Source organism: Euphorbia lathyris, chromosome 3 (assembly GCF_963576675.1).
Source record: "Euphorbia lathyris chromosome 3, ddEupLath1.1, whole genome shotgun sequence".
NCBI lineage: Eukaryota > Viridiplantae > Streptophyta > Magnoliopsida > Malpighiales > Euphorbiaceae > Euphorbia > Euphorbia lathyris.
In genome coordinates this window covers 80,820,044-80,827,477 of record NC_088912.1, presented here as the reverse complement: position 1 = coordinate 80,827,477, position 7,434 = coordinate 80,820,044, and positions in this window count along the sequence as shown.

Sequence of the window (7,434 nt, the reverse complement as noted above, 5' to 3'; positions counted from 1 at the left end):
ATATATAAGTCAGAAATACATCAAAACAAGAATTAGGTCAGTTGGTTTAGTATAGAGCGAGTTACAAGGTTTTTGGTTTTGACAGGTTATTGAGAAGTATTATGTGATCTTGAAGTTTACGTAAAAGAAGAATAAGAAAATGAAATTTGGTAAATAAAGAATGATGTCTCTTTAATCATATGTTAAATTATACTTATAGGTACACAAAACTTTGAAGATATTCCGGATGAAGGTACAAGTCACCGTCAAGGAAGCTAGCGGCTTAGTTGTGAGTATAAACATGATATGAATAATTTTGGTTTCTGAAGTTGTGATTGAAATGTTGATATGAATTAATACTTTGTGATATTGTGAATTGTTTTTCTATGTTTGATGAGAATTGGTACTTGATTGAATTACTTGTGATGGTACGACTTAAATGCAAAGTATGTGTACATGTTGCATAAAACATAAATGACGTTGTGGCATACCAGTTTAGGCACTTATGACTACTTGATGATATGGACTACTTGGACCTATATGGTCAGATGGACTACTTGGACCTATATGGTCAAATATATGGACTACTTGGACCTATATGGTCATTTACATGGACTACTTGCTTACATGGGCCGAAAGGTCGCATTATGAAATTACAAGGCTGTACAGCAATACATGTGTTACCGTTTACCTGCTACTTGATCCCGGGAAGTGTCTAGCTGGTGGTGTCACAACAAAATTAATAAAAGGCTTATCATTTGCATATGCATGAATTTGTACGTGTGTATGTGTATGTGATTTGTAATCCATTGATTGTTTATATTCACTGAGTGGCGACTCATATAAATCGCTAAATTTTTCAGTTGGTTGATGAAGTAGATGAACAAGCGTTTCTAGAAGGTTCACATATTGTAGATAGCATGGATGAAAGGTTGGTTGGCTGTGTTCCATCTCGCGTTCTCTCCTCTCATTCGTAGCATGTAGAATATTTGAAGTTTTGGTGAAATATAAACATAGTCTGTAATATATGTAATCATAAACAAAGTCTGTAATATAAATGGTTACATTATGTATGTGTTTTTGTATATTTTGAATGACTATGAGATATAGAATCAATATTGTCAGATATGTGTTAAAAATAAGTGATATACGGCTAGGGTGTTACATTTGTTGGTATCATAACAGGGATATGACCATAGGGACATACTCATGCATACATGACATCACATTGATATGCATTGTCTATAACATGAGATTGTTATGATATAGGTTTGTAGAAGTTGGTAAAGAGAGCAGAAACGGAATGGAAATGAGGAGAGAGGAACCTACCAGACCAATGTTTATAGGAGCACCACAAAATCAACCACATGATAATGCACAAGCATCACCTGCACATTCTCATGCATCAAATTTGCATCGTCAAGCTCCTTCTTTTGAGCAGAGACAGAATCAAATGGTTCAAATGGAAAGGAGGTTCGATAAACTGAAAAAGCAAGGTGCTGAAGAATTTATTGGTACCACTGATCCTACACAAGCAGAAAGATGGTTGAAGAGGATAGAGAGGGTTTTCAACTTGATGAAGTGCACACCTAAAGAAAAATGTGACTATGTTGTGTTCTTACTTCAGGGAGATGCATATGATTGGTGGGAAACTATTCCTAACAGTACTGTTCAGCCTCCTGTTTTGACATGGGATGATTTTGTTCTTGAGTTTCGCAATAACTATATGCCAGAAGTGTATTTAGATGATAAAAGGAGAGAATTCTTGAATTTGAAGCAGGGAAAAATGAGTGTAGCTGAATATGAAGTGAAATTTAATCAGTTATCAACTTATGTATCTTCTTTGGTGGCAACAGAAAAAGATAAATGCAGACAATTTGAAGAAGGGTTGAGGTTTGAGATTTGAAATAGAATTACAGCTTCTGATCTTGAAACATATGTGAAACTTAAAGCTGCAGCAATTAGAGGTGAAAGGTTAGAAAGGGAGAGAGTTGATTTCAGATCAAAAATGGGGTACAGTGATTTTAAGGCTGAACAAAGTAAAAAGTTTACCAAGCGCCAGGCTAATTCATCTCCTTCCCAATTATCCAATAAAGGAGCGTATTCTGCAAATAGAGGAGGGAGAATGAGTGCTCCATCTTATTCAAGGCAGAGTCAGAGACAAAGCTCAGGGTTGAGATCTGCATGCGATGAATGTGGAAGATATCATGAGGGAGAATGTAGGAAATTGACTGGAGGATGTTTTTACTGTGGCTCTTTAGACCATTTGATACGTAATTGTCCAAAACAAAGAGAAGCTGAGAAAGAGGGTTCTGAGGCTACAGTGCAAAATACTAAAGCAAGTGGAATTGTTGCACCAGCAGGCAGAGGTAGGGGTAGAGGAACAAGTACTACTGGAGGCATTGGTAGATCTGAAACTCAGAGTTCTAAACATCCAACTCAAGTTCGAGCGTTTGCTTTAACTAGACAGGAAGCCCTTGATGCACCACAAGTTGTTACAGGTAAACTTTTAATCTGCAATCTATAAGCTTATGCATTAATTGATCCAGGATCCTCTCATTCATTTATATCATCAAATCCGGCATCACATTTGCATATAGATTGTGAATCCTTGGGGTTTGTTTTAAATGCGGGGACTCCATTAGGAGAGTTTGTGATGGTAAATCAGGTGTATCAGAATTGTTTGATTCAAATTGGCTCAGTAGAATTGAGTGCAGACTTGATATTGCTGAATATTAGAGAATTCGATGTGATACTGGGTATGGATTGGTTGACAAAGCATCATGCAACTGTTAAATGTTTCACTAAAGAGGTTATTTTTGAGCCACCAGATCAGCCAAGAGTTGTTTTTCATAGAGATCATCAGATTGTACCTAATTGCAGCAGTTAGAGCTTTTCGTTTAATTAAGGGTGGATGCCAAGCATATTGAGCACATGTTATTGATACCAAAGCAACAGGTGCAACACTTGAAAGTATTCCAGTGGTGAATGACTTTCCAGATGTGTTTCTAGCAGACTTACCGGGTTTACCGCCTGACAGGGAGACAGAATTTACAATTGATTTAATTCCGGGAACTGCACCAATTTCTATTCCACCATATAGAATGGCTCCAGTTGAATTAAAAGAGTTGAAGACACAATTGCAGGAGCTACTTGATAAGGGGTTTATCAGACCTAGTGTGTCTCCTTGGGGTGCTCAAGTCTTGTTTGTCAAGAAGAAAGATGGCACAATGCGGTTATGTATTGATTATAGACAGTTGAATCGGGTCATTGTGAAAAACAAATATCCTTTACCTCGGATAGATGATTTATTTGATCAGCTACAGGGAGCATGTGTGTTTTCTAAAATTGATTTGAGATCGGGGTATCATCAACTTAAAATTGGAGAGCAAGATGTTTCAAAGACTGCTTTTCGAACTCGATATGGACATTATGAATTTCTTGTGATGCCGTTTGGGTTGACAAATGCACCAGCAACGTTTATGGCACTAATGAATAAGGTATTTCAGAAGTACCTCGACAAGTTTGTAATTGTTTTCATTGATGACATCCTGGTGTATTCAAAGAGTAAGGAAGAACGCGAACAACATTTGAAAAGCGTGTTACAAATATTGAGGAAGAAGTAGTTATATGCAAAATTCAGCAAATGCAAATTTTGGATAGATTGGGTTGTATTTATGGGACGTGGTTTCTGGTCAGGGTATACAAGTAGATCCTCAGAAGATTGAAGCAATAGTTAAATGGGAAGCACCGAAAAATGTAGCAGAAGTAAGGAGTTTTCTAGGCTTAGCGGGATACTATAGACGATTTGTTGAAGGGTTTTCTCTCATTGCGGCTCCATTGACAAAGTTATTAAGGAAGAATGTGTCATTTCAGTGGACAGAAGCTTGTCAGAAAAGTTTTGAAGAATTAAAAAGGCGGTTAACTTCTGCTCCAATTTTGACAATTCCTACTGGCACAGGCGGATTTGTGGTATATAGTGATGCATCTCATCAAGGTTTGGGGTGTGTTTTAATGCAACATGGTAAGGTAATTGCATATGCATCGAGACAATTAAAACCATATGAATTATCTTACCCTGTGCATGATCTTGAACTTACTGCTGTGGTGTTTGCTTTGAAAATTTGGAGACATTATTTGTATGGAGAAACATTTCAAATCTTCACTGATCATAAAAGTTTGAAATATTTACTGAGTCAAAAGGAGTTGAATATGAGACAGCGAAGGTGGTTGGAATTATTAAAAGATTATGGTTGCACTATAGAATACCATCCTGGAAAAGCGAATGTGGTTGCAGATGCTTTAAGCAGAAAATCTAGCGGCATGTTGGCTAATGTTCATGTATCCAAATTCCCTTATTTGGTACAATTACGAGCCATGAATGTTGATTTGAATGTGAATGAGAATGGAGTTTTGTTGGCTAATTTTAAAGTGAGGCCAATGTTACATGATAAGATAAAATAAGCTCAGACCCGAGATCCAAAGTTGAAGCAGATAATGGAGAGTGTTAAACAGGGAAAAAGTAATAATTTTACAATTGAAAATGGTGCTTTGATGTTAGAACAAAGAATTTGTGTGCCGAATGTTGATAATCTTCGGAAAGAGATTCTAGAAGAAGCTCATACTGCTCCATACACTATGCATCCTGGTATGACAAAAATGTACAATACTTTGCAGACTCATTTTTGGTGGCCTAAGATGAAGAAAGATGCAGCAGAATATGTTTCTAAATGTTTGACTTGTCAACAAATAAAAGTTGAACATCAAGCTCTAGTGGGAAAATTGCAACCTTTGTCAATACCAGTTTGGAAGTGGGAAAGAATAACTGTGGATTTTGTCTATGGACTTCCAAGAACTCCAGGCAAGAATGATGTTGTTTGGGTGATTGTGGATCGATTGACAAAGTCAGCTCACCTTTTACCTATACGGTGGGGTTGTTCACTTGAGAATTTGGCTAAGAAGTATGTGAATGAAATTGTTCGATTACATGGAGTACCATTGTCTATTGTATCTGATAGAGACCCACGATTTACATCACGGTTCTGGATGAGTTTACAGCAAGCATTGGGCACAAAATTGAATTTTAGTACTGCATTTCATCCTCAAACAGATGGCCAGTCAGAGAGAACGATTCAAACATTAGAAGATATGCTTCGGGCTTGTGTTCTAGAGTTCAGAGGTGCGTGGGATAAATATATTGCTTTGATAGAATTTGCTTATAACAATCATTATCATAGCAGTATAGGTATGGCACCATATGAAGCATTGTATGGAAGAAAATGTAGAAGTCCAATCTACTGGGACGAAGAAGGCATGCGTGTTTTAGAAGGTCCTGAGATTGTGCAAAATACAATGGAGAAAGTGAAGGTAATCAGAAGCAAATTGAAAGCAGCACAGGATAGACAGAAAAGTTATGCTGATCAGCACAGGAGAGAAATGGAATATGCTGTGGGAGACAAAGTATTTTTGCGAGTATCACCTTGGAAAGGCGTACTCGGGTTTGGAAAGAAAGGTAAATTAAGTTCAAGGTATATTGGACCGTATGAAATTCTTGAAAAAGTTGGTCCACGTGCTTACAAGTTAGCATTACCACTAGAGTTAGCTCAGATCCATGATGTTTTTCATGTAAGTATGCTCAGAAGATACCAATCAGATCCTACACATATACTAGGTAGCCAAGAAATTGAAGTTGCTGATAATCTTAGTTATGTGGAAGAGCCAGTAGCAATCATTGGGTATAAAAGCAAACAATTACGGAACAAAGAGATACCTTTAGTTAAGGTACTATGGAGAAGTCATTCAGTAGAGGAAGCTACATGGGAAACTGAAGAAAGGATGAGGAAGGAGTACCCATACTTATTTCACGAATCAGGTAATGAATTTCCGGAGGAAATTCTTTAAAAGAGGAGGAGAAATGTAACATCTCAATTTTGTGCATTCATGACATTTAGACACATGCATTACACAATATTAATTAGCGAATTTAGAAATAATTTTACATCTTACATGTCATTCACCCCATGATAGATTCAAATAGATAGTAAAATCGGGATAACGTGTAAATGTAGAAAAGAAAGGTAAATGTGTATTCAAAGCACATAAACTAAATGAGTAGTTAATAAATACACAATTAGAATGATAAGTGATTAAATAGAGTCTTAGTTAACACTAATAAGAAGTGTAACAATGAAAAGGGATGTAGTTGGAAATATGAAAATTGGTTTGGGTAAATTGGTAACAATGGTAACCTAGATGGATAAACATAATGATTTAATAAATATAAAAAAACAAAGGATATAGTTCAGATTTATCCTGAACCTTTTGGGTAAGAACTCCTTGAAGAAACAAAAAGAGAAAAGGGAAGAGAAGGAGAAGGATAAGAAGAAGAGTTAGAAGAAGAAGAAGGTATGTTGTTCACTTGTTTTGTAAAATCAAGTTCGTGTCTTTAGAGTCCGATTTTGAGAATCTTATAGAAGAGAAAGTTGTAAGTTTATGTCTTAGTTAAATTTAAAAATTTGTTTCATGCTATTTGGGTAAGTATACTAGGAGATATGATAGTATCAATCAGACTAGGTCTAATCTGCAATCTGTACTTGATTTGTTTCCTTTTGTATAGTTTGGGATATTTTAGAGTCCGAATTTGAGGAAGGTAAAATGAAAATTGATCCTTTATGTGTTGATTAAGCCCCTGTAAAGTTTGGTTAGTATTGGATAAGTAAGTCGTGAGAAAATCATTAAGGAAGTATAGGTGTGCTGTGTTGCATAGGTGCTGAAACAGGGTCATCTTGTAAATTTTACTGGACATTATGTAGAGCTCCTAAAATTCTGATATTTGGATATGTTATACCTATGAATGTCTAGTTTGCTACCAAAAAGAATCAGAGCAATAGAAGTTATACGTTTTAAGGTATGAGTAAATTAGCAAACCTGGTACAGGCGAGTTGATGCTGAGATAGGGCTTCAAAAGAAATTGTACCATAAATCGGGTGGTTCTGGAAAAATTATAAAATTTTAATATGATCTTCATATATAAGTCAGGAGTACAGTCAAATAAGAATTAGGTCAGTTGGTTTAGTATAGAGCGAGTTACAAGGTTTTTGGTGTTGACGGGTTATTGAGAAGTATTATGTGATCTTGAAGTTTACGTAAAAGAAGAATAAGAAAATGAAATTTGGTAAATAAAGAATGATGTCTCTTTAATCATATGTTAAATTATACTTATAGGTACACAAAACTTTGAAGATATTCCGGAGGAAGGTACAAGTCGCCGTCAAGGAAGCTAGCGGCTTAGTTATGAGTATAAACATGATATGAATAATTTTGGTTTCTGAAGTTGTGATTGAAATGTTGATATGAATTAATACTTTGTGATATTATGAATTGTTTTGCTATGTTTGATGAGAATTGATACTTGATTGAATTACTTGTGATGGTACGACTTAAATGCAAAGTATG